The 24,181-nt window shown below is 36.6% G+C and overlaps 1 pseudogene; it reads left to right on the forward strand.

Moving 5' to 3' along the window:
• The first annotated feature begins 361 nt into the window (after positions 1–361).
• LOC120223717 overlaps positions 362–24,181 on the forward strand; it is a 31,548-nt pseudogene continuing 7,728 nt past the window's right edge.

Here is a 24,181-nt window from a genome sequence, read left to right on the forward strand (position 1 = left end):
CTTTCCTACTTTAGATATTTTTAAGAACTGGATAATGCAGGGGCGCCTGGGTGGCTTAGCCGGTTAAGCGTCCGACTTTCGCTTAGGTCATGATCTCGCGGTTCGTGGGTTCGAGCCCTGCGTCGGGCTCTGTGCTGACTGCCAGCTCGGAGCCTGGAGCTGTTTCGGAGGCTGTCACTCCCTCTCTCTCTGACCCTCCCCTGCTCACACTCTCTCTCTCTCTCTCTCCTAGAAATAAATAAAACATTTAAAAAAATTTAAAAAAAAGAACTGGATAATGCATACAAATTAGGGAAAATAAAGATGAAAATGATGTTCTTGTAGGTCAACCTCCAGGAGGACACAGAGTGGATGCTGAACGATGATGATGGGTCTGGAGGAATACACAGAGGACTTCCACACACCGCACCCTCTTTGGAGGGCTGTGTTATGTGATAATCAGGTGAGTGAGCAGGAATTTTGCTTTGAAGACCTTTATGACAGTAATTTAATCATCATTAAATGAAATGAATATAGCTGCTACAATTTGGGGATGAATACCTTTGCTACATGGAATTTCATCCCCATGATACACTGACAACAGAAAAACTTGGATGTGAAATTAATACAATTAAGTGTATTGTAATTAATGTAGATAAAGCCTACATTACAGCTTTATTTTGCCCTTTCATTTTGTTTGAGAGGGAAAGCTGGCATTCATTTGCATTGATCGCTTTCCCAGCATTTGTTTCTCTTATTCCTCTCCTTCTCTTCCTAAACAAGCTGCTAAAATAGCTTCTTTAGTTCTGTATTTAATATACATGTTCTTATGAGTGTATAAAGGCAATATAATAGAAAGGAAAGAAATTATATAGTTTAGACATAAATTCTATTAGTGAAGAGAATTGTCTTCCTCATGAATAATCAATTGCATATTTTATATTTTTATTATAATTACTTTTAATCAATTTATGATATCTTTGGGGGAAATTGAAAGTAGATTAATGATATTTTAGAGCTGAGAGGTAATTTTTAGTCATGTATTTCTTACATATTATTTAGGAAATGAAAAATCTAGGTCCACAAAATTAGATCCACCTTGAAGCCTGGAATAGAAAAGAGGAAGAGAAATTATCTGTAACACATAAATGCTGCTGGCACAGTATTACTATTACTGTGTTGGAACTTCTGTCCTTTTACTAAGTAAGAATGTAAGAGATCATGCACTTGATGAGGCTTTAGGAGTCTTGGACCCTTCAGAAAACTTACTGATGCTGCTTAGCTCCCAAAAGTATTTCTGAAGTCCACAATTGCCTGATACTCTGGTGCAAGAGCCCAAAGCAGAGGAATGTAAAGCTTCTCCCTTTTTCCTGCCTTCCGATATCATGTTAGTGTCTTCTCCCGATACAACCTGATAGTAATAAACTTTTAAGTTTACAAGGGAATTCAGGAATTCCCTTCAAGAATTCAGGCTTGTAGCTCTACTAAAGACAGAGGACTATAGAAAGGCTAATATGGAGTAGAGAGTCACTAAAAATATTCTGAATCATCTTCCCATTTTGTTGCTTACACTCCATGCACACCACTCCACCTTTACTCATATTTCTAATCAAAGATAATTGCTTTGGCTGAAAGATTCATTTATCCTGCATACAAATTAAGACATCCTCCCCTTTTTCTCCAAATGGAAAGCTAAAAATTCTCATAGCTTCCTATATCCATCTCAGTGTTGAGTTGGGATGTCCCCCAGCTTAGCAATAATCCCACAGGAATATTCTGTAGCTTAGAGAGTAAATGTTAAAGTTAATCACCTACTTCTTGGTGAGGAAATAAAAAGAAAAAGAAAAGGAATTTGAATTTGTTTATAAATACCATAAACATATTAAGATAACATATTCAGGAGGAAAATACTCTTAGTTTCTACAATCAGCATTTTACTACTAAAGGGTCAGGAAACTCAGTTGTCCATGGCTGTCTTCTTTTATTGCCAATTCCTTTCTTTTTTTCTTGTCTGCTAATAAATCTGATGATGATAATTCTTTACTTGGTGGAGTGAACGAGCTTTAAATTTTTATTGGGCTATGTCATTCTCATTTACTTTATTTGAAATATACTCATTTACTTTAAATATAATGTACAATATGGTATTAGTTTCAGGTGTACAATACATTGATTCAGCGGTTCTATACATTACTATATATTACTCAGTGTTCACCAGGACACTGTAGTCACTGTATGTCACCATACAATGTTGTCTTTGTGCACTGTTGGTGGGAATGTAAATTGATGCAGCCTCTGTGGAACACATTTTTATTTACTTTTATTACTTGTATGCAAATATTATGAGACACCACAGAGAATCATTTGAGTCACCTACATGATCTTCCCTACTCTATTGAGGAACATTAAGCCTAGTACACCTTGATTATTGCGATTAATCTTTTCAGCTGACTTAATAAACTCTTCTATTTAATCAGGGGTATGAGGAGAGAGAACTAGCTGGGAAATTATTTTCAGATCAATGGGAATTTTTTTTTTGCTTTTGTTGGAGTTATTTATTGAGAACATGTGGAGGGGACAAGAAATAAATTTATCGATGTTATTAAAATTTCTCTAGAAAACCTGTCATAAAGGCATACATGTTGAAGCTAGAGCTTGGATTTGATTCTCTGTTTAGTACTTGGAATTTCTGTGGCAAATTCATTAAATTTTATAATGCTGAGTTTTCTACTGAGAATATGTTAATAACATGTGCTATTTTCATTGTTGTAATGTTAAGAGAAAACACATGCAAAGTGCCTCATCCATGGTTGGAACTCAAAAAAAAAAACCCTGAAAATTACAACATACACGAATGCGATTATATTGGAATGGTTTGTGTTTGGATACATAATTCAAGATATTTTATTGCATATATATTCTCAAGATGTGACCTATATTTGATACAGTATCGTATGCCTCAGTGTCTTTGGATGATGTCAATGGCAACAATGATGATGATATCTTTCATCATTGTAATGTTTCAGTTAAAAGATTAATCCGGGACTCACAATGCTTGTTCTTTATTTTTCTTATTGTTTTTCTCATGTCTTTATTCCTGAACATGTGGATGATTTGATTTAAAGGGGAGTGAACATCATCAGAGAAAAAGAAATCAAAACCACACTGAGATGCCACTTCACGCCCGTCAGAGTGGCTAAAATAAACAAATCAGGAGACTATATATGCTGACGAGAATGTGGAGAAACAGGCACCCTCTTACACTGTTGGTGGGAATGTAAACTGGTACAGCCCCCTGGAAAACAGTGTGGAGGTTCCTCAAACAATTAACAATAGAACTCCCCTATGACCCAGCAATAGCACTGCTAGGAATTTACTCAAAGGATACAGGAGTGCTGATGCATAGGGGCACATGTACCCCCAATGTTCACAGCAGCACTCTCAACAACGGCCAAAACATGGAAAGAGCCTAAGTGTCCTTCAACTGATGAATGGATCAAGAAGAAGTGGTTTATCCATACAATGGAATACTACATGGCAATGAGAAATAATGAAATCTGGCCATTTGTAGCAACATAGATGGAACAAGAGGGTATTAAGCTAAGTGAAATAAGTCAGGCAGAGAATAACAGATACCATATGTTTTCACTCATATGTGGAACAGGAGAAACTTAACAGAGGACCATGGGGGAGGGGAAGGGGAAAAATAGTACAGGAGAGGGAGGGAGGCAAACCATAAGAGACTCTTAAATACTGAGAACAAACTGAGGGCTGATGGGGGTGCTCGAGAGGGGAAGAGGGTGATGGGCATGGGGGGAGGGCACTTGTTGGGATGAGCAGTGGGTGTTATATGGAAACCAACTTGACAATAAACTATAAAAGAAAAAAAAAGTAATATGTTAACAACTTGCCGTTTATGATGGTGGCAGGCTTTCTGGCTTATCATCTACTACCTAAAGCATTCAGAGATGCAGCACCACTAAGGCTGATATTATGGATTCAGCAATCTATTACAGACAGCCATGATTGCAAATATATTCTAAGTCACATGTCTACTTTTGACAAAGCAACTTTACCATGAAAGGTGGGAAGATGTCATCTGCCATCTTTCCCACCAGCCCTTCCAAAATATACTCTGAAAATTCCTTGGCAAATCCTTGAAAAGAAGAACAATGAGGAAGACACATCTATTAATGTTAAACTGCGTTATAAAGCTAAGGTAAAAAAATTATATTTTACCATCCTTAGAATAGACAGAATAATAAATAGATGTAAGAAATCTAAGACTTTAGTAAAAGAGTCATATATTTAAAATATGCTGTTTAGGATAAAGGTACCATTACTTGTATAAATAGGCTGTACAGTCTTAAACAAAAATGAATTCAAATACTTTAAATATTTAAATAATAGTTCAAGCAATAAAGAGCAGAGAGAAACTTAGAAGTGTGTTGTAGACTCTAAGTCTACAGTTCTCTCTTGGTCAGCAAGAGAGCAGACACAGGATTAAAATGCGAGAGATGCTGATGTCCGGAAAAAGATGAGAGCCCCGAATAAGGGTTCTTGCCCTGTATTTATTAATATCAGAAGGCTAAAAAATGTGATGGGCATGCACAAAGAGACAAATAACTGGTGAACATCAACTCATGGGCATGAGGGAAAGGGAGTTTTGAAGATATACAGTGTTTGGGTCAATATAAAAAAAATCCTGGCACCAGACAGATGGGCAGACAGCTGTTAATGGCAGATAGGAGGCACCACACCTGTTTATCTTAGGTAGCCTAGGGGATAAGACAGATAGGGCAAATAACTTCAGGGTGAACAAGGTACCTTTTCATTTGTAAATCAGCTCCACTCTGGGCAGCATCACTTATGGCAGTACAGTGGTCTATAGCCCTATTTACCTGTTTACCTAATTTGGTCCTTCCTTCCTGTGAAAGCAGCTTTCTGCTATAGTACTAAATTGGGGACTGGGGGTGTTTTCACCCTGAATGCCTAATCTTACTTACTTTTGTATTGGGGGCTTTTTGCCCCTATCTCTATCCTGGGCACCTTTGCACCCTCCTTGTCTATCCTAGGTTACTAATATTGTTTATCCAAACATGGGTGTGAGCTTCCTTTAGCTTTCTACTTCTTTATGCTTTGTTAACCCATTGGTGTAAGCCACTTCCCCATAGAAGTGAATTATATGCATTGTTGTATTTTGTAATATTGGCTTGGTATCACAATAAGGTCAGGAACCATAGAAGTTAAGAGGTTAAGTTAAATCCAATAAAATAGATTTTATTCGTTGAAGATAAGCAAGCTCTTTATTATCCCAAAAACATAAGCAAATTTCTGAGGCAAAAGCTGAACTGGAGAAAATTAGCCACACACACACACACACACATACACACACACACACACACACACGTAAATGTATTTTATCACCTTAATGTCAAATTCCTGTAAGTCAGTATGGAAAATTTCAAGAGCCCTATATAAAAATAAGTCAAGCTAAGGGCACCTGTGTGGCTCAGTTGGTTGAGCATCTGACTTCAGCTCAGGTCATGATCTCACAGTGTGTGAGTTCGAGCTCCACATTGGGCTCACTGCTCTCAGTGCAAAGCCTGCTTTGGATCCTCTGTCCCCATCTCTGTCTGCCCCTCCTTTATCTCTCTCTCTTTCTCAAAATTAAACATAAAAAATAATCCAAGGTAAAACATAAAATGTTTAAGAAAATATGGAAATAATGGTTGAATAGATAAAAAAAAGTAATATAGCTTGAGGTCATATGCATCAAAGTGTTTCAGTGCTTTCCTTTGGGTGGTATAATTCTATATATAATTATATTTTTATATATTTCTTGATTTATCACAAATATCTGTATTAAATATATTCTACATTTGAAATTTAGAAAATATTTTTTAAAAAATTACTTATTTAATAAAATGCAAACATAGGAATGTCTTTAACTTTTCTTCTCCGTACATTTTGCTTGCTTTGGGAGTTGTGACTGAAAATCACTGAGATTCATTAGTTTTTCACCTCCCCCTGCTTCCTTCCATGTTCTTTGTGTATATCCCAGTTCTATTCAAGGAGAGCTCCCTTTTATTTTGGAACCACAGAAGACAAGATGAAGAATAAGTCAATTAATGACACTGGGAAAGTCTTGCATCTTATCAATAAATTCCCTCAGGAATTAAAAGCCATGTATTTGGCAAGCTAGATTATTCAGTATCTCTCTTTAGTGTGTAAATTGTCCCTGTAAAAAAGAGACCTAAAGAACCATTACCAGCCAAACAATATAACTATGTTCCTAAACAGACACAAATATACAAAAATGACTCTCTAAAATGTAGATAACTTTGAACTTTCAAAAGTCCAAAGTAAAAAGAATTTAGAAACATAAGAGATAAGATTCGTTGTATTATATTTCATTTTATTCTATAACACTTCTCATAAAACTTTGATGGTCACAAAAATCTTTTAATCCTATCATCTGAATAAAGGTGTAGAGAAGAGTACCAATTTAATTGGAAATATTGAAAATAACTGATTCCTAAGAGTCACATCTCTCTGATATGTTTCTGATTTTCCTCTATAATTAGTTCCTCTTGGATTTGCAAGCTCTATTGGTACTGCATTGTGCCAGAATACTTCGTAGTTAAAATGAAAGCAATTTGCGATTCTTTATTAGATCTCTTCCTTCTTAAACAGTAGCAGACTAATTTCTTCTTTCTCACATTGCACTGCCTGTGTTTATGAAGTCAATTAACGGCCGGTGCAACCAACTGTTTTGTCTAATTATGCTAGTTTTTTCCGTGAATAGCTTGGTCATCAATGTCTAAAACTGCTTAATTGTTATCTCTGAATTGATTGCTTTATTGATTACTTCCTATATTCTTAACTTAAACACTTAAGGAAATAACAGTTATTTCCTTAAATTATTTCCTGAAATAATAAATTCTCTCAGAGAAATAATGATAACTTCACAAATAGTTGTATCAGTTCATTGTAAGTCTGATATTAAACCTGACAAGGTTGTGAAATCTGTAAGATGAAAAATATGGAAACAGGGGGTAAAATGTTATAAAGAAAATACAAAGAAATCAAATATATAATATGTATCATGACCTGGCTCACTTAGCATTTGAAAAGCAATCACTGTAATTCATCATATTAACAGAGTGAAGGATAACAGTGTATCCTCATAACTGAGTCCTAAAAATCATTTGATAAAATTCAACCATCCATTCATAATTTTGAAAAAGCCAAATTAAGCTAGAAATAGAAGGAAACTAGTAAGCTAGAAATAAGCTAGCTCTCAGTAAACTACAAATAGAGAGAAACTTTCACGGTTTACTTAAAGACAGAAAAAAACTGTTGGCAAGTATATCAGCCAGCAGGCTGTGTGTGTGTGTGTGTGTGTGTGTGTGAGAGAGAGAGAGAGAGAGAGAAAGAGAGAGAGATAACTGACAAAAGAAATTGTGAGAGACATAGAAAAATGCAAAGGACATTTTTAATATTTATTTTTGAGGGGGGAGTGCACAAGGGGGAGAGGGTCAGAGAGAGAGACACAGAATCTGAAGCAGGCCCCAGGCTCTGAGCTGTTAGTACAGAGCCCAACATGGGGCTCGAATGCTTCAACCATGACATCATGAGCCGAATGTGGACACTTAACCCACTTAGCCACCCAGGCTCCCTACAAAGCAAAGAACTTTGAATAGCCTTTACTGAAAAAGAAGAGAAGGGCTGAAAGATTTATATCATCAGATCTGATATAAGATCTGAATAGTTCTTTAGGAATCCATAGTATTTAGACAGACAGAAATAATGTTTAAAAACTAATGAAAAGCATCAATTCGCAGAGCAAAATTAAGTTTGAATTCCTCAGGAAAAACAAATAAAGAAAATCACTTCAGACATACAATAATTGCTGAAAATGAATAATTTATAAAATCTTAAAATCTGTCAGAGAACAAAGATACATTATATATAGAAGAACAAAAATTAACAACTCTAGACTTCTTTCAAACTATGCAAACTATCCTCACAATACAAAAAGAAAAAAAAAACCCTCTCAAACTAGAATTTTGTACCAAAATTAAGGGTGAACTAAAGACATTTTTGAGCAAGTGAAAGATTAAATATTTCATGGCCACCAGAAATGTTAAATCAAACTGTAATGACCATTTTTTTACATTTACAATATGTGCATATAAAAGGATGACATGACAATATAGTACAAAGGTGAGAAAGGGTAAAGATTTCAGTATATGTGAAATGGTACAATATTATTTGAAAGTACTAGAATGTGATAATTCAAAATTGCATGATATAAACTGTAGAGAAACCATGAAAAAGAGGAAGGGAGCCTGGATGAGAGAACAACAGAAAGGAAGGAAGGAATGATGGATGGATGGATGGAAGGAAGGGAGGGAGGCAGGTGGGGAGGGAGGGAGGAAGGAATGAAGGAAGGAAGGAAATCTAGTAACTACTAACTTGGACAGTCTAGCTTTAAAGCTTATTTAAAAAAATAAATATATTTTTTGAGAGAGAGAGAGAGAGCGAGCATACATAGGTTCACAAGTGAGGAGAGAGAGGGAGAGAATCCCAAGCAGGCTCCGCTCTGTCAGCCCAGAGCCTGAGATAGAGCTTGGGGATGGATCTCCTCAGATCATAGTCTGAGCCAAAATCAAGTTGGATGGTCAACTGTCTGAGCCACCCAGACACCCGTGGACAGCCTAGGTTTAATCCATTTCCTGATCAAATCAAAACAGAGTCCTTGGTTATTGCTATAGTTTCCAGAATGAAGCCTGTTACTCTTTGTAAATCAGTCATAGTAAGTCCTGAAGACAGTAAAACTGAGGAAGAATGTAAGGGAAAATCATGGTGGATGCTCTCAAGTGCTCCTTACTTAGCAGTGCAGGAGGAATTAGACTCATCGGTCAATGACACCTTTAGATGTTGATAGTCTTTTAACCGAGGGGTTTTATTATATGGGCAAATAATTTGGCTGTAGGTAACTGGAAAATAAAACCATCTCATTTCCAACATTCAGTCATGCAAACACTTTTAGGAACATAGAGGAAAATTGTGACAAGTCATGTAGAAACCACCCAAAACAAGAGCTGGTGCTGAACTGAGAGGTTGGAATGCTAAGGTTTTTTCAGGTGCTTTCCCTAAAGCATTTCCAACCACTACTGGAAATAATGAAATAAAATGACATAGAAATATCCAAACAGTGAAAAGGTAGGCATACTTCTCTCATACCCAATGAAGCCATTAGTCTCAGCACTGTGGACTTAACTCAGCTCCATCTGATGATGATTTTAGGCAGATTTGCCTGAAGATAAGAGCTTGCACAGAGCCAGTCAATGGATTATACTGGATTCATTCCAGAAGCTTCAATTGTCTAAAAATGGGAATTCAATAGAACTGATGCCTATTCAGTTCTAGGATTTGCTTATCCTTTTGTTATCAAGCCTTCTTGCTCAACTATAGACTCCAAAGGTTCTACACTTTGATATACTTTAAGTGATGTTATTTTCCATTCCTTAAAAAGTTTCCACGTCAAGCTTCATTTTTCAATATCATCTCCAATAAACGTTTGAGAGCATTGCCAATCCATGCCAAACAGTGACTCCTCAAGTAATAAGTGGCTGAATGAAATCTTTGCTTTTGTTTTCAAAGAATGTTCTATTCCCTGTCAGGCTTATAAAACTACCTAACCTAACACTTCAGTTTATCCTCTTCTGTTAAACAAACAAACAAACAAACAAACATCATCAGCTCAATTAAGAAATATGTGGGCAAGAACAGGATTTTTGGCAAACCTGACCTAAGCCATAATTCCTTTTATTTTATATCCTTCTGTATTGATTACAAACACTTTTATTTTATTTTATTTTTTTTAATGTTTTTTTATTTATTTCTAGGAGAGAGAGAGAGAGACAGCGTGAGCAGGAGAGGGTCAGAGAGAGAGGGAGTCACAGATTGAAACAGGCTCCAGGCTCTGAGCTGGCAGTCAGCACAGAGCCCGACGCGGGGCCCGAACCCACGAACCGCGAGATCATGACCTAAGCGAAAGTCGGACGCTTAACCGACTAAGCCACCCAGGCGCCCCGATTACAAACACTTTTGAAAATATATTTTAATAGAATAAATCACTCCTATATTCTTAAGTAAGTAGACAGATTGTGCTCTGTAGATTTAGCAACTCCTAGGTCAATCATAATTTATCTTTTCATAATTCAAGGCCTATGATCTGTAAGTTTCTACTTCTAATAGTTCAAATACATTTTCTGCAGATGAGTCTATGCATTAGAATTAAAATGTTAATTTCAAAGTTTATGTTTTTCTCCTCAGCCATTTTAGAATAGTCAGAAAGTTCTTTTTAGTAAGAAGAAAGCTAAGGAACTTTCTGTAGGAAGGGGGATCCTGGGCAGGTGATCAAAATGACTCCTTTCAAAACATGAACTTTTTCTCTTTTCCCTGTCACCCCTTGCACCCTCCATACAACAATGTGTGTGTGTGTGTGTCTGTGTGTGTGTCTGTGTGTGTGTCCGTGTGTATATGTTGGTGGTTTAGAGTTAGAAACTTATATACGACAATGTGGTTTAAAGGAAAATTATAGAGTGCTGCAAATCTACTATGAAAACCAAATGAAAACCCTAAAAAGTAGAAAAATTCTTTGACTTTCAGTAAACCTATCTATGGCACAGTTATGTATCACTAATGCATTTTTCTAAACATTTAAAAAATTCCTATCTGCTTTCACTCATTTCATCAACGTCTCTATTGGTGGCCTTTATAACATGTATTATGGAGAATATAAGAGTAATTTGTCCATGTTCAAGGAGCTTAAAAAAGATCTGGGGAAAAAAACACAACATTAGAAATGAGAGATCTCAGATTAGAATAGATTTGCTTAGCTCATTTTCTAGTGTTCCTTCTATTTCAGAATATTGATACCTAATGTACATGGAGAATACGTAAATGATAGAGCACATGAAACAAATGATAAATCCATTGGAAATTGTTATAGGTTTTATACCATGGAAGTTTTATTGTATAGAAAAAAGATCTTGAGGTGTCCTAAAGAATATGGTTATATAGACAGAGAAATTTGTGTATCTAAGAAAAAGAAAACATGTAGGGATATAAAAAATGAATGAGGAATGCAGAAAACTATGAATTTGTTTTTACTGAAACACAAGTTGCATTTTTGCACCATTATAAAACAGTATTGGATGCTTAGGGTGGAAAAGAGGCTTATTGGGGAGGCCTTGGTGAACTTGGGATTGATAAGGGAGTTATGAAACTGTAGGTTTTTTAAGAAGATAATGACAAGATGAAAACATTCTTATGAGAATGTTCAATTCCTAAAGGTAAACTATATTTGTGGGGGAATTACATTATGCATCATCAACAAGATGCAATTATGTATAGCCATAAAATGTTTTGGATTTCCATTGCTCATAGAAATATATTTTAGTATTGAAAAACCCAATGAAAATAACTATGCATATGAACACTATTCTGTCAATAAAAAGCAATGAACACTATGGTCTTAATAAAAAGCGTATAAATGTAAACATATACTAGTACCCACAACAACACACACAAAGAACACACACACTCTACTAATGGGAGTATCACTGTTCTCAGAGGGTATCCAGGAAACAAACTGTTAAACAGTTATCCTGCTTCTCTGTGTGCCATGATTTCTTTTTCATTCACATAAGCTACTTTAATCCTTTTTAAAAATAAGTTAGGGAAAAATACATACTTCTAACAGTTTTATTGGAACAGTTATTCTGTTTCTATTTAAAAGTGTTTTATCATCCAATTTGATATTTAAAAATAAATATGTTTAAAATTCCTAATTTACGTGGATTTTGCTTTAACACTGATATAATCTAGATTCTGAACATTCATTATATATTTTACTCATTCATTCACTCCTTCAGTAGATATTAGTCAGATGCAAGAATGTGCATAAACTACTTCATGTATATTTGAAGTCCATCCTATTCTCTTCAAGTGCAGTTTAAATTTTTTTTAATGGTTTTATTTATTTTTTGAGAGACAGAAAGAGACAGAGTGAATTGGGGATGGGGGTCAGAGAGAGAGGGAGACACAGAATCTGAAGCAGGCTCCAGGCTCTAGTTAGCTGTCAGTATAGAGCCCAACACAGGACTCAAACCCACGAACCGTGAGATTATGACCTGAGCCGAAGTCGGATGCTCAGCTGAGCCACCCAGGTGCCCCTCAAGTAGTTTCAAAAATGAGATTTCAAAAAGCATTAGTGTGGATCTTTTAAATATTAGCCATAAAACTCAAAGGAGATAGTTTTCTAAACACGGAAATAACTTTGCATACTTAATGTGACTTTGGACTTTGCATCAGTCCAAGGTTCTCAGAGTAGGAAATTGGCCAGAGGATATGTTTATGCAGGAAAAATACATCCCCAGTTGGATAAATGTACCCATGGGATTGCCTTAGGGAAACAGAGTGTACAGCATTATGATGCTTCTTCCTTCTGTTCAGATGATTGGGAGCATAAATTGTGGGACATTGATGGGAATATGGGAAAAGGAGATGCAAGGCTATTCCTGGGATTCACATGAGGCACTTTCCCATGAAAGTATTTTCCCCTCTCTGGTAAATAACAGTGACACAAAAGGAAGGCTATACTTTACTGCAGGAGCTTTTTAAGAAGCTAGATAATCAAGAAACTATTACTGTTGAAAATAATGTTTTAGAGCAAAGCTAATAAAACCAGTGTTGTTACAAGCATGAGATGTTATTTCATGTAAGTGAAATCATATAGTAAGTAGCCTTAGGGCATGGCTTCTTTCAGTCAGCATAATGCCTTTGAGATTCATTTGTTAGCAAGTTGTTTTAGTTATTGTAAATATATATTACATTTTTCTAACTTTTTTTTTGAGAAAAAGAGAGTGAGCAGGGGAGAGGTAGAGAGAGAGGGAGACAAGGAATCCCAAGCAGGCTCCCTGCTGTCAGCACAGAGCCTGACATGGACCTCCAACTCACGAACTGTGAGATCATGACCTGAGCTGAAACCAAGAATTGGTCGCCCAACCAACTGAGCCACCTAAGCACCAAAAATCTATATTACATTTTAATATCTATTATATAAGTACTCTCATTGTGATTCTTCCTCAAATCATCTTGAAACCAGTTCAGTTATTTGTTGATATTAAGTAGAATGATTTTATTAAATGACATGAAGCCTAAATGATTATAATTGCATTCACTTATACACTCATTTAGGTGGATATATGATATTCACAATATTGGTCATTTTAATCCTAGAACACAGTTTATTTCTACACCTATTGAGACCTTTGTTTGTGCCCCCCAGTGACATTATATAACTTTCTTCATTATATACTGAAACTATTAAACTTATGAATTATTTCATTTTATTTATGTTTTATGAGGTCATCTTTAATTGTATTTTTCTTATTACTTCTGTAATGAAGGAAAGTTATAATTATATGTGTATTTACTTGAAATTAGCCACAAACCTGAACACTAAATCGTTGAAAGTTTGAATTGATTTTCTTGGGCTTAGTGTAAAATGTTTCAGCCATGATAATCTTATGCTTTCCTATTTTTTTTAACACCTTCTTTCATATTTTAGCTTATGACATGTCTAGGACTCAATACTTTTTCTGAAATTTTTCATGAATGCCAAAGAAAAAAAACAGATGTCATAAAAGTTCCGATGCATCTCTACTCTAGTGAGAAGAATTATGGATTTTAGTGTCTTATACAATATTGTGAATATTTTGCATATTTTTATAAAAATGACTCATATTTGGGATGATAAAGACTACCAATTGAACTTGGCTTATTTGACATGGAAAAATTTACTAATTGCTGCAAAGCTGTTGTCAACATTTCCAACAGGTATAGGTAAATATTTTTTAGTTCTAAAAGTGATTTAAGGAAATGAATCTAAAGTAGGGTATTAAACAACTCTCATCAATAAAGTTTACAAGAAGCTTGCCTGCCATCTAATGGCCCAGCCAGTCACCTGTGTTTCTCTTAGCTTTAACAAAAAACAAGATTTGGAAGGAGGACTTATAAGTATGGTCTGGAGCCTTCCCAGTCCCCCAGTAAGAAATCTATGTGTAGCCTATACAAACATAGAGGCAGTCAAGCTGATTACCATCTCACCATTCCCCAAAATAGCCATTTTCACAGACATATTTTAATGTTTCTTTAAGGGCTTCCTCTTTGTTAGTACCCATCAGCTAAATCCAGAATTTCAGGAGACATCACAACACATTAAGTCACTATGATGAATTAGAGTATTCTGAAAATGGCAAGGCAGACTAGTACCAACAAATTATCTATATGTCAAAATTATTATTCATAATTTTTAAATCTATTACCTGCCATAGGTTTACAAAGCTAAGTCTTTAACTTCCCTAAAAGTATGGTTCTTCCAAATTTCAGGAGGAACTAAAAATATATACTACCAATCATCATTTCAATTTGCAATACTGGAACCCTTTGCTCAGAGTCGCTGGCCCAAATAATTTTACTTTGAGCCTAATTGGTCAGATAGGTTGATGTGTGTATGGAAAGTAGGACTTGTGTGAGGCTAGGAAAGAGAGAGTGGCCACTTTGACCACTCTTGTTCAACATAGTGTTGGAAGTCCTAGCTTCAACAATCAGACAAAAAAAGAAATAAAATGCATCCACCTCAGCAAGGAAGAAGTCAGTTTCACTTTTTGCAGACAGCATGATACACTATGTGGAAAAAGTGAAAGATTCCACCAAAAACCTACTAGAACTAATAAATGAATTCAGCAAAGTTGGAGGATATAAAATCAACATACAGAAATTGGTTGCATTTCTATACACCAATAGTGATGCAGCAGAAAGAGAATTAAGAAAACAATCCCATTGACAATTGCACTGAAAACAGTAAGATATCTAGGAATAAACCTAAACAAAGAGGTGAAATATCTGTATGCTGAAAACTATAGAAAGCATATGAACAAGATTGAAGAAGACTCAAAGAAATGGAAAAACATTCCATGGTCATGGATCAGAAGAATAAATATTGTTAAAATATGTCGATACTACCCAAAGCAACCTACACATTCAATGCAATCCCTATCAAAATAACACCAGCATTCCTCACAAAGCTAGAGTAAATGACTCTAAAATTTGTATGGATGAGCACTGGGTGTTATATGGAAACCATCTTGACAATAAACTATTAAAATTAATTAATTCATTCATTAAATAAAACAAAATAAAATTTGTATGGAAACAGAAAATACCCCAAATAATGAAGTAATGTTGAAAATGAAAACCAAAGCCTAAGACATCACAATTCCAGGCTTCAAGCTGTATTACAAAGTATAAGTATCAAGACAGTATGGTACTGCCACAAAACAGACATATAGATCAATGGAACAAAATAGAGAATCAGGAAATGGACCCACAAATGTATGGCCAACTAATCTTCGACAAAGGAGAGAGAATATCCAATGGAAAAAAGACAATCACTTCAGCAAATGGTGTTGGGAAAACTGGACAGCAACATGAAGAATGAAACTGGACCCCTATCTTATACAAGACACAAAATAATTTCAAAATGGATGAAAGACCTAAATGTGAGACAAAGAATCATCAAAATCTTAAGAGGAAAGAACAGGCAACAACCTCTTTGTCCTCAGCAACTTCTTAGTAGACATGTCTCCTGAGGCAAGGGAAACAAAAGCAAAAATGAACTATTGGGACCTCATCAATATCAAAAGCTTCTGCACAGTAAAAGAAACAATCAGCAAAATAAAAAGGCAACTGACGTAATGGGAAAAGTTATTTGTAAATGACATATTGGAAAGGTTAGTATCCACAATCTTAAAGAACTTATCAAACTCAACACCCAGAAAAAGTAATCCTGTGAAGAAATGGGCAAAATACATGAACAGACACTTTTCTCAAAAAAGACATCCAGATGGCTGATGCATGAAAAGACGCTCAACATCGCTCATCATCAGGGAAACACAGATCAAAACCACAATGAGATACCACCTCACGCCTGTCAGATGGCTAACATTAATAGCTCGGGCAACAACAGATGTTGGTGGGGATGTGGAAAAAAGGGAACCTTTTTGCACTGTTGGTGGGAATGCAAACTGGTGCAGCCACTCTGTAAAACAATATGGAGGTTCCTCAAAAAATTAAAAATGGAGCTAGTCTATGACCCAGCAATTGCACCACTAGGTATTTATGCAAACATTACAAAAATGCTGATTAAAAGGGGCACATGCACCCCAATGTTTATAGCAGCATTATCAATAGCCAAATTATGGAAAGAGCCCAAATGTCCATCAACTGACAAATGGATATAGAAGATGTGGTATATATACAATGGAATATTACTCAGTGATAAAAAAAAAGAATGAAATCTTTCTATTTGGAACAATATGGATGGAGCTAAAGTGGATTATGCTAAGCAAAATAAGTCAGTCAGAGAAAGCATATATCATATGATTGCACTCATATGTGGAATTTAACAGAAGAATGTAGGAGAAGGGAAGGAAAAAATAAGATGAAAAGAGTGAGGGAGGCAAACCATAAGAGACTCTTAAATACAGAGAACAGACTGAGGATTTTTGGAGGGGTGTTGGCTGAGGAAGTGGGATTAATGGGTGATGGGCATTAAGGAAGGCACTTGTCAGGATGAGCACTGGATGTTATACATAAGTGGTGAATCACTACATCTCCTAAAACCATTATTACACTATATGTGAACTAACTTGGGATAAAAAAAATGAGAGAGAGAGGACAAAAACAATTTTTCGGTTTGTATCTAAAGACAGAATTTGAAAAATTAAGATAGTTTAATGAGAAATTCACTAAGTGATTAGACTGTCTAGTGAAGTCTTTGAGTATTTCAGTCTTACGAACTAGGTGCTGTTTTCATCCCCATTTTATGTATGGAGGGGACGGGGGCAGAAGGCTTTATAAGTTACCTAAATCTCCACAGCTAGAAGGGAAAGGAACAGATTCCGACTCAGTCTGTTTTTAGAAGCTGTGCACCTCTTTACAATCTGCTACCTCTAACAGTGTTAACCAAATTCTGGGAACACTTTTGTAAATTACCTCCTTCCCCAAATCCAGAAGTTGTTTAAAACATAACAGAGGTCCATGGAGGAGGACACTTGTTGGGATGAGCACTGGGCGTTATATGGAAACCAACTTGACAATAAACTATTTAAGGAAAAAAATATATAACAGAGGTCTGGGAAGCTGACTCCATGAACAAATAATGCAATAGCTAATTTACTGCTCTTATACACTGAAGTCTAAGAAAAGTAATGTAGAAACTTTCAACTGTGAGAATCAGTTGCAAACAGGTATTGGGTTTTGAATAAAGAAGATAAAATTTACAAATAGTGTTGATTGAAAAAAGCTAAACACAAAACAGTAAATAGTTTATATTTCTATCCATAGAAAGTTAAACTTTTCCATGTACCCAGTGTCTAGTAAGCCAAATTCTGAGACATTTGTTTTGAAGGAAAGAAAGCTTTATTATGAGAAGGCAGCCCAAAAAGAAGGCAGGGGATCATTCCCAAAGATGCCTTGCCCTGTTGAGCCTACGAACAGCTTATATGCATGAGAGGAGGGTAATGAGTTTCTTGAAATATTGTTGCAGGGCGAGGGAAGGGGGCTTGAAAGAATCTGGAGGAAAGCATTCTTGTGGAGAATGAGGTGCTATTTGGGACCTGGTATGATCAGATACCAGTATGATGAGATACAATTGTTACTGTTCAGCTCCCATTAGGCGCTGAAGTCTACAATTACTTGGTAAATGGGGAGTAGTGGTAAAAAAGACAAAGCTAATGATTGATCGTGTATGAGGGTAAGAGGTCCAAAAACCATGATTAAGGAGAGAACAAAACAGAACATGGAGCTAAGTTAATCAACTAATATAGTTCTGCTTAGGCCTTCAAAATAGGCCAAATACCTGCCTCAAATCCCCACTCTTATTTTATAATTCCTCAGTCTTGGAGAATAGGGACAATGACTGCTCTAGTTGTTTCCTGCTACTGAGGGGTGAAGACCAATAATAGCCAAGGGAGTAAAAGTGGGAAACCTGCCTTTGAAAATATTATCCAGTGTCTGGGCATGGGGCTTGGACCTTGTTTTTCACTGTTACTGTTTCTCTGGAGACTTTCCTCCGGTGGCAGCAGCTAGCAAAGTAGCATGCTGTCTTATTACTCTGTTAGTTTGTCTGCTTCTCTGCTTTCTGAACTTGACCCCAGTTATTAGAAACTGGGTTTCTAATAGAAACTGAGTTAAAAGCAATTCCTACAACGGGGCGCCTGGGTGGCTTAGTCGGTTAAGCGTCCGACTTTCGCTTAGGTCATGATCTCACGGTTCGTGGGTTCGAGCCCCACGTCGGGCTCTGTGCTGACTGCCAGATCAGAGCCTGGAGCCTGTTTCAGTCTGTGACTCCCTCTCTCTCTGACCCTCCCCTGCTTGCGCTCTCTCTCTCTCTCTCTCTCTCTCTCCCCTAGAAATAAATAAAAACATAAAAAAAAAAAAAGCAATTCCTACAAATGCTCAAATAGCCATCTCTAAAGCTACCATTGCTTTTTGTAATTTTTTTGAATATCTGGGGGCACTTTGGCTAATAAAAGTCAAATTTATCGCTTTTAGGTTTTCAGGTACTTCAGGATTGATGTTAGCATATTGATAATGTACTTGATGGATTCATTCAGGAAAAATTGAGGAGTTTTCCTGAAGCCAATAATGAACTTGTTTAACTTTATTTAGATTCTTTTGTTGGGTACCTATGTTTTTAATCCTACCAGGATACATTCTGGGTAATTTTGAAGTCTGAGATGTCCTCCTGTATTTATTTCTTAACTGGGGTCACAGGTTGGCACCTTCTCTGGTGCCTCTGATCCTTCTGGCATGGCAGGCTGGGAGGATCTAGTAGATGAATCTACTACTGAATCTAGTAGATGAAGATGATGGGCTTCTTCTCTATCTCTGTCTAAAACTGTTTGGCGTTCCTCTGCTACAAGAAAGGCATTTTTATGGAAACAAAAGGAAAACACATGCTAATGGTTGGAGTCAAACCCAGTGTCTGACTCCTGAGCGCTACCAGTGGGTGGATGTCTAGCTGTTCGGCTTGAAGCATCCTCAGATGGAGTGGGGGCAGATTTTTCCCAGCCTACAGTTTGAATGTGTCTAGTGATTTCTGACTGGCCCACACAGCAACAGGCATGAGGATTGTCTCACATGGGCTGTTATGGCCCCTTCTCTGAAGCTTACTTCAAGTTGCCCAATGTTAGTTTATAGGCCTTAGGAAAAAAGCTTTCTTCATTTCTCAATTGTTTCAAGTTAAAAGAGTGGGAGAAAATAGGAAACCTTAGTTGGGAGTGTAATAGACAGATATTTGAAGAAAGCAGAAGAATCTACGACCCAGCCCAGTTGTATAGGCAAACAGCAAACACACAACAGCACTTAATCAGAATTAGAATTTAACATCCACAGAGGTGTGTTATTGAGATGTAATTTTTCTCTCCAAATTTACCCTCCTTTTTATTGAAGACTAATTTGAAGCCAAATGAAGACTAATTTGCTTAAAGCTAATGATTCCAGTTTTAACAAACTTGGCCTAATTATTGACATAAGCACAGCAAGAGTAGTGATAGGCCATATAGGTTCTTTTAAATCTGCTGTGCTACATCTTTTCATAAGGAATTTCTTTTTCTAAGTTTATTTATTTATTTTGAGAAAGAGAGACAGAGAGCATGACCAGGGGAGGGGCAGAGAGAGAGAGGGAGAAAGAGAATTCCAAGCAGGTTCCGCACTGTCATAAAAATTGTAACTCCAAAGGCGTCTATTTTAATTAAAACAACAAACTCAAACCTTATTGGAGATTATCTCAGATGCTATGAACCTGAGAAGTCTTTGAATTAGTTTCTGTCTTTGTGTGTAAGAATGCTCCATTCTTATAGGTGCTTATCTTCAACTAAATAAATAGAGCTCTTTTATAATTAATTTTAGTAATACCATCCAGAGGGAGATAATACCATATAAGACAGGCATAAGCAAGAAACTTTACAATAAATTTGTAAAGACTATTTTTCCTTGATAAATAATCTTATGGAAATTGTGGACTAGATTTTGAGCAAGGGTGTTTTTCTAGCTGTTTGTACTTTTAAAAGGTCTCTTTTTCCTCCCCTCCCTCCTCTTTTTTTCCTTTGGTCTCAAGAATGGGGAATGATTTAAATCAGTCATTACCAGAGAGGCTGAAGGACTTTGAATTATTTCAGGGCCAGGATTTCTACTTTTATAAAAAGAACAGTTCTACCTATATTGTGGCCAACTACACTGCAAAAGAATATCATTTCCTTTTGGTTCATAGAAGCTTAAGTTAAAAGAAGACTAGTTTTGCATAATGCAACCCAACTACATTCAGAATTGAATCAGTGTTTCTGATAATACAGACAAGACAGACAGGACTAATATGAGTTCCGTGGAAGAAAAACAAAAGCAAATGATCCATCAACAAAAGAAATTAAGGATGGTTATAAGGATGTTTCATGTTGGCAAAGTGTGAGAGCCCCTGTTTAAAGGTCTTCTCAGGAAAGACTCCTAAAAAGAACTGAAAGCAAATGAGAGGAAATGCAGTTGCTGATTGCATGCACATAAACCCACCCTTCAACAACAAAAATTATCCCAGAGCCCATGGAAGGTGTCTTTGCTTCAGTTAAGGCTTGGCCTTGAGAAGAGGCCAGTGCACATCTTGGGGGCCAAGGGGGACAGCCAGGGGAATTTCCTTGAATTCAGTCGTGATCCAGGCAGCTGAAGGAAATTCCCATGAAGTCACCCTTCTGACCAGGGCTAGCCTGCCTTGGGCAAGAGCCTCCTGGCTGGCTCGTTGAATTTGTTAGAAACCCAAACTTGCTTGTGTACCTACTGAGCAGTGAACCAATGTCTGAGACACCCTTTTGGTTTTTGTTTTTGTGGGGGTTTTTTTGTTTTTGTTTTTGTTTTAGTTTACATACAAATTAGCATATAGTGCAACAATGATTTCAGGAGCAGATTCCTTAACTCTCCTTATCCATTTAGGCCATCCACCCTCCCACAACCCTTTCTTAGTTCTCCATATTTAAGAGTCTCTTATGTTTCGTCCCCCTCCCTGTTTTTATATTGCTTCCCTTCACTTATGTTCATCTGTTTTGTATCTTAAAGTCCTCATATGAGTGAAATCATATGATATTTGTCTTTCTCTGACTAATTTCGCTTAGCATAATACCCTCTAGTTCTATCCACATAATTGTAAATGGCAAGATTTCATTCTTTTTGATTGCCGAGTAATACTCCATTGTGTGTATATGTGTGTATATATATATATATATACATACCACATCTCCTTTATCCATTCATCTATTGATGGACATTTGAGCTCTTTCCATACTTTCACTACTGTTGATAGTGCTGCTATAAACATTGGGGTGCATATGCCCCTTCAAAACAGCATACTTGTATCCCTTGGATAAATACATAGTAGTGCATTTGCTGGGTTGTAGGGTAGTTCTATTTTTAACTTTTTGAGGAACTTCCATCCTGTTTTCCAGATTGGGTGCACCACTTTGCATTCCCACCAGCAGTGCAAAAGAGATCCTCTTTCTCCATATCCTCACCAACACCTGTTGTTGTTAAAGTTAGCCATTCTGACAGGTATGAGGTGGTATCTCATTGTGGTTTTGATTTGTATTTCCCTGATGATGAGTGATATTGAGCATTTTTTCATGTGTCAGTTGGCCATCTGGGTGTCTTTGGAGGAGGAGTGTCTATTCATGTCTTTTCCCTATTTCTTCACTGGACGATTTGTGGGTTTTTTGGGTATTGAGTTTAATAAGTTCTTTATAATTTTGGATACTAACTCTTTATCTGATATGTCTTTTGTAAATATCTTCTCCCATTCTGTTGGTTTTATTTTAATTTTGCTGAGTGTTTCCTTTGCTGTGCAGAAGATTTTTATTTTGATGAGATCCCAATAGTTCATTTTTGCTTTTTTTATAGCTTATTGTCAAGTTGTTTTCCATATTACACCCAGTGCTCATCCCCACAAGTGCCCTCCTACATACCCAGCACCCCATCAGCCCTCAGTTTGTTCTCACTATTCAAGAGCCTCTTATGGTTTGCCTTCCTCCCTCTCCACAACTACAGTTTTTCTCTTTCTCTCCCTCATGATCCTCTGTTAAGTTGCTCCTAATCCACTTATAAGTGAAAACATATGGTATCTGTCCTTCTCTACCTGACTTATTTCACTTAGCATAACACCCTCGAGTTCCATCCACGTTGCTAAAAATGACCAGATTTCATTCTTTCTCATTGCCATGTAGTATTCCATTGTATACATAAAACACATCTTCTTGATCCATTCTTCAGTTGATGGACATTTAGGCTCTTTCTATGATTTGGCTATTGTTGAGAGTGCTGCTAAGAACATTGGGATACATGTGGCCCTATGCATCAGCACTTCTGTATCCCTTGGGTAAATTCCTAGGAATGCTATTGCTGGGTTATAGGGGAGTTCTATTGTTAATTTGTTGAGGAACCGCCACAGTTTTCCAGAGGGATTACACCAGTTTACATCCCCATCAACAGTGTAGGAGGGTGCCTGTTTCTCCACATCCTCGCCAGCATCTAGAGTCCTCTGATTTGTTCATTTTAGCCACTCTGACCAGCATGAGGTGGTATCTCAGTGTCATTTTGATGATGAGGGATGCTGAGTATCATTTTATGTGTCTGTTGACCATATGGATGTCCTCTTTGGAGAAGTGTCTGTTCATGTCTTCTGCCCATTTCTTCACTGGACTATTTGGTTTTCAGGTGTAGGATTTGGTGAGTTCCTTATAGATTTTGAATACTAGCCCTTTATTTGATATGTCATTTGCAACTGTCTTTTCCCATTCTGTCATTTGCCTGTTAGTTTTGTTGATTGTTTCCTTTGCCACGCAGAAGCTTTTTAATCTTGATGAGGTCCCAGTAGTTCATTTTTGCTCTTGATTCCCTTGCCTTTGGAGATATGTTGAGTAAGAAATATGTTGAGGTCAAGGAGGTTGTTTCCTGCTTTCTCCTCTAGGGTTTTGACAATTTCCTGTCTCACATTCAGGTACTTCATCCATTCTGAGTTTACTTTTGTGTCTTGTGTAATAAAGTGGTCTAGTTTCACTCTTCTGCATGTTGTTGTCCAGTTCTCCCAGCACCATCTGTTAAGGAGGCTGTCTTTTTTCCTTTGGATACTCTTTGCTGCTTTGTCAAAGATTAACTGGCCATACAATTGTGGGTCCAATTCTGGGTTCTCTATTCTATTCCATTGGTCTGTGTGTGTGTTTTTATGTCAACACTATACTGTCTTGATGACAACAGCTTTGTAGTAGAGGCTAAAGTCTGGGATGGTGATGCCTTCCATTTTGGTTTTCTTCTTCAATATTACTTTAGCTATTCGGGGACTTTTGTGGTTCCATACAAATTTTAGAACCGTTTCTTCTAGGTTTGAGAAGAATTCTGGTGCAATTTTGATTGGAATGGCATTGAATGTGTAGATTGCTTTGGGTAGTATTGACATTTTAACAATATTTACTTTTCTGATCCATGAGCATGGAATGTTTTTCCATTTCTTTGTGTCTTCTTCAATTTCCTTCATAAGTTTTCTACAGTTTTCATCCTACAAATCTTTTACATTTTTGGTTGTTTATTCCGAGGTGTTTTATGATTTTTGGTACAATTTTGAATGGGATTGGTTTTTTGATTTGTCTTTCTTTTGCTTCATTATTGGTGAATAAATATGCACTTGTTTCTTTATGTTGATCTTGTACCCTGAGACTTTGCAGATTTCATGAATCAGTTTAAGTAGGCTTCTGGTGAAGTCTGTTGGGTTTTCTGTGTAGAGTATCATGTCTTCTGTGAAAAGTGAAAGTTTACTACTTCTTTGCCAATTCTGATGCCTTTTATTTCCTTTTGTTGTCTGATTGTTGATGCTAGGACTTCCAGCACTATGTTAAACAACAGTGGTGAGAGGGGACATCCCTGTTGTGTTCCTGATCTCAGGGGGAAAGTTCTCAGGTTTTCCCCATTGAGAATGATAGTAGCTGTGGGCTTTTCATAAATGGCTTTTATGATGTTTAAGTAAGTTCCT

The sequence above is a fragment of the Hyaena hyaena genome, unplaced genomic scaffold (assembly GCF_003009895.1).
Source record: "Hyaena hyaena isolate Hyena2069 unplaced genomic scaffold, ASM300989v1 scaffold_1042, whole genome shotgun sequence".
In the NCBI taxonomy this organism is placed as follows: Eukaryota; Metazoa; Chordata; class Mammalia; order Carnivora; family Hyaenidae; genus Hyaena; species Hyaena hyaena.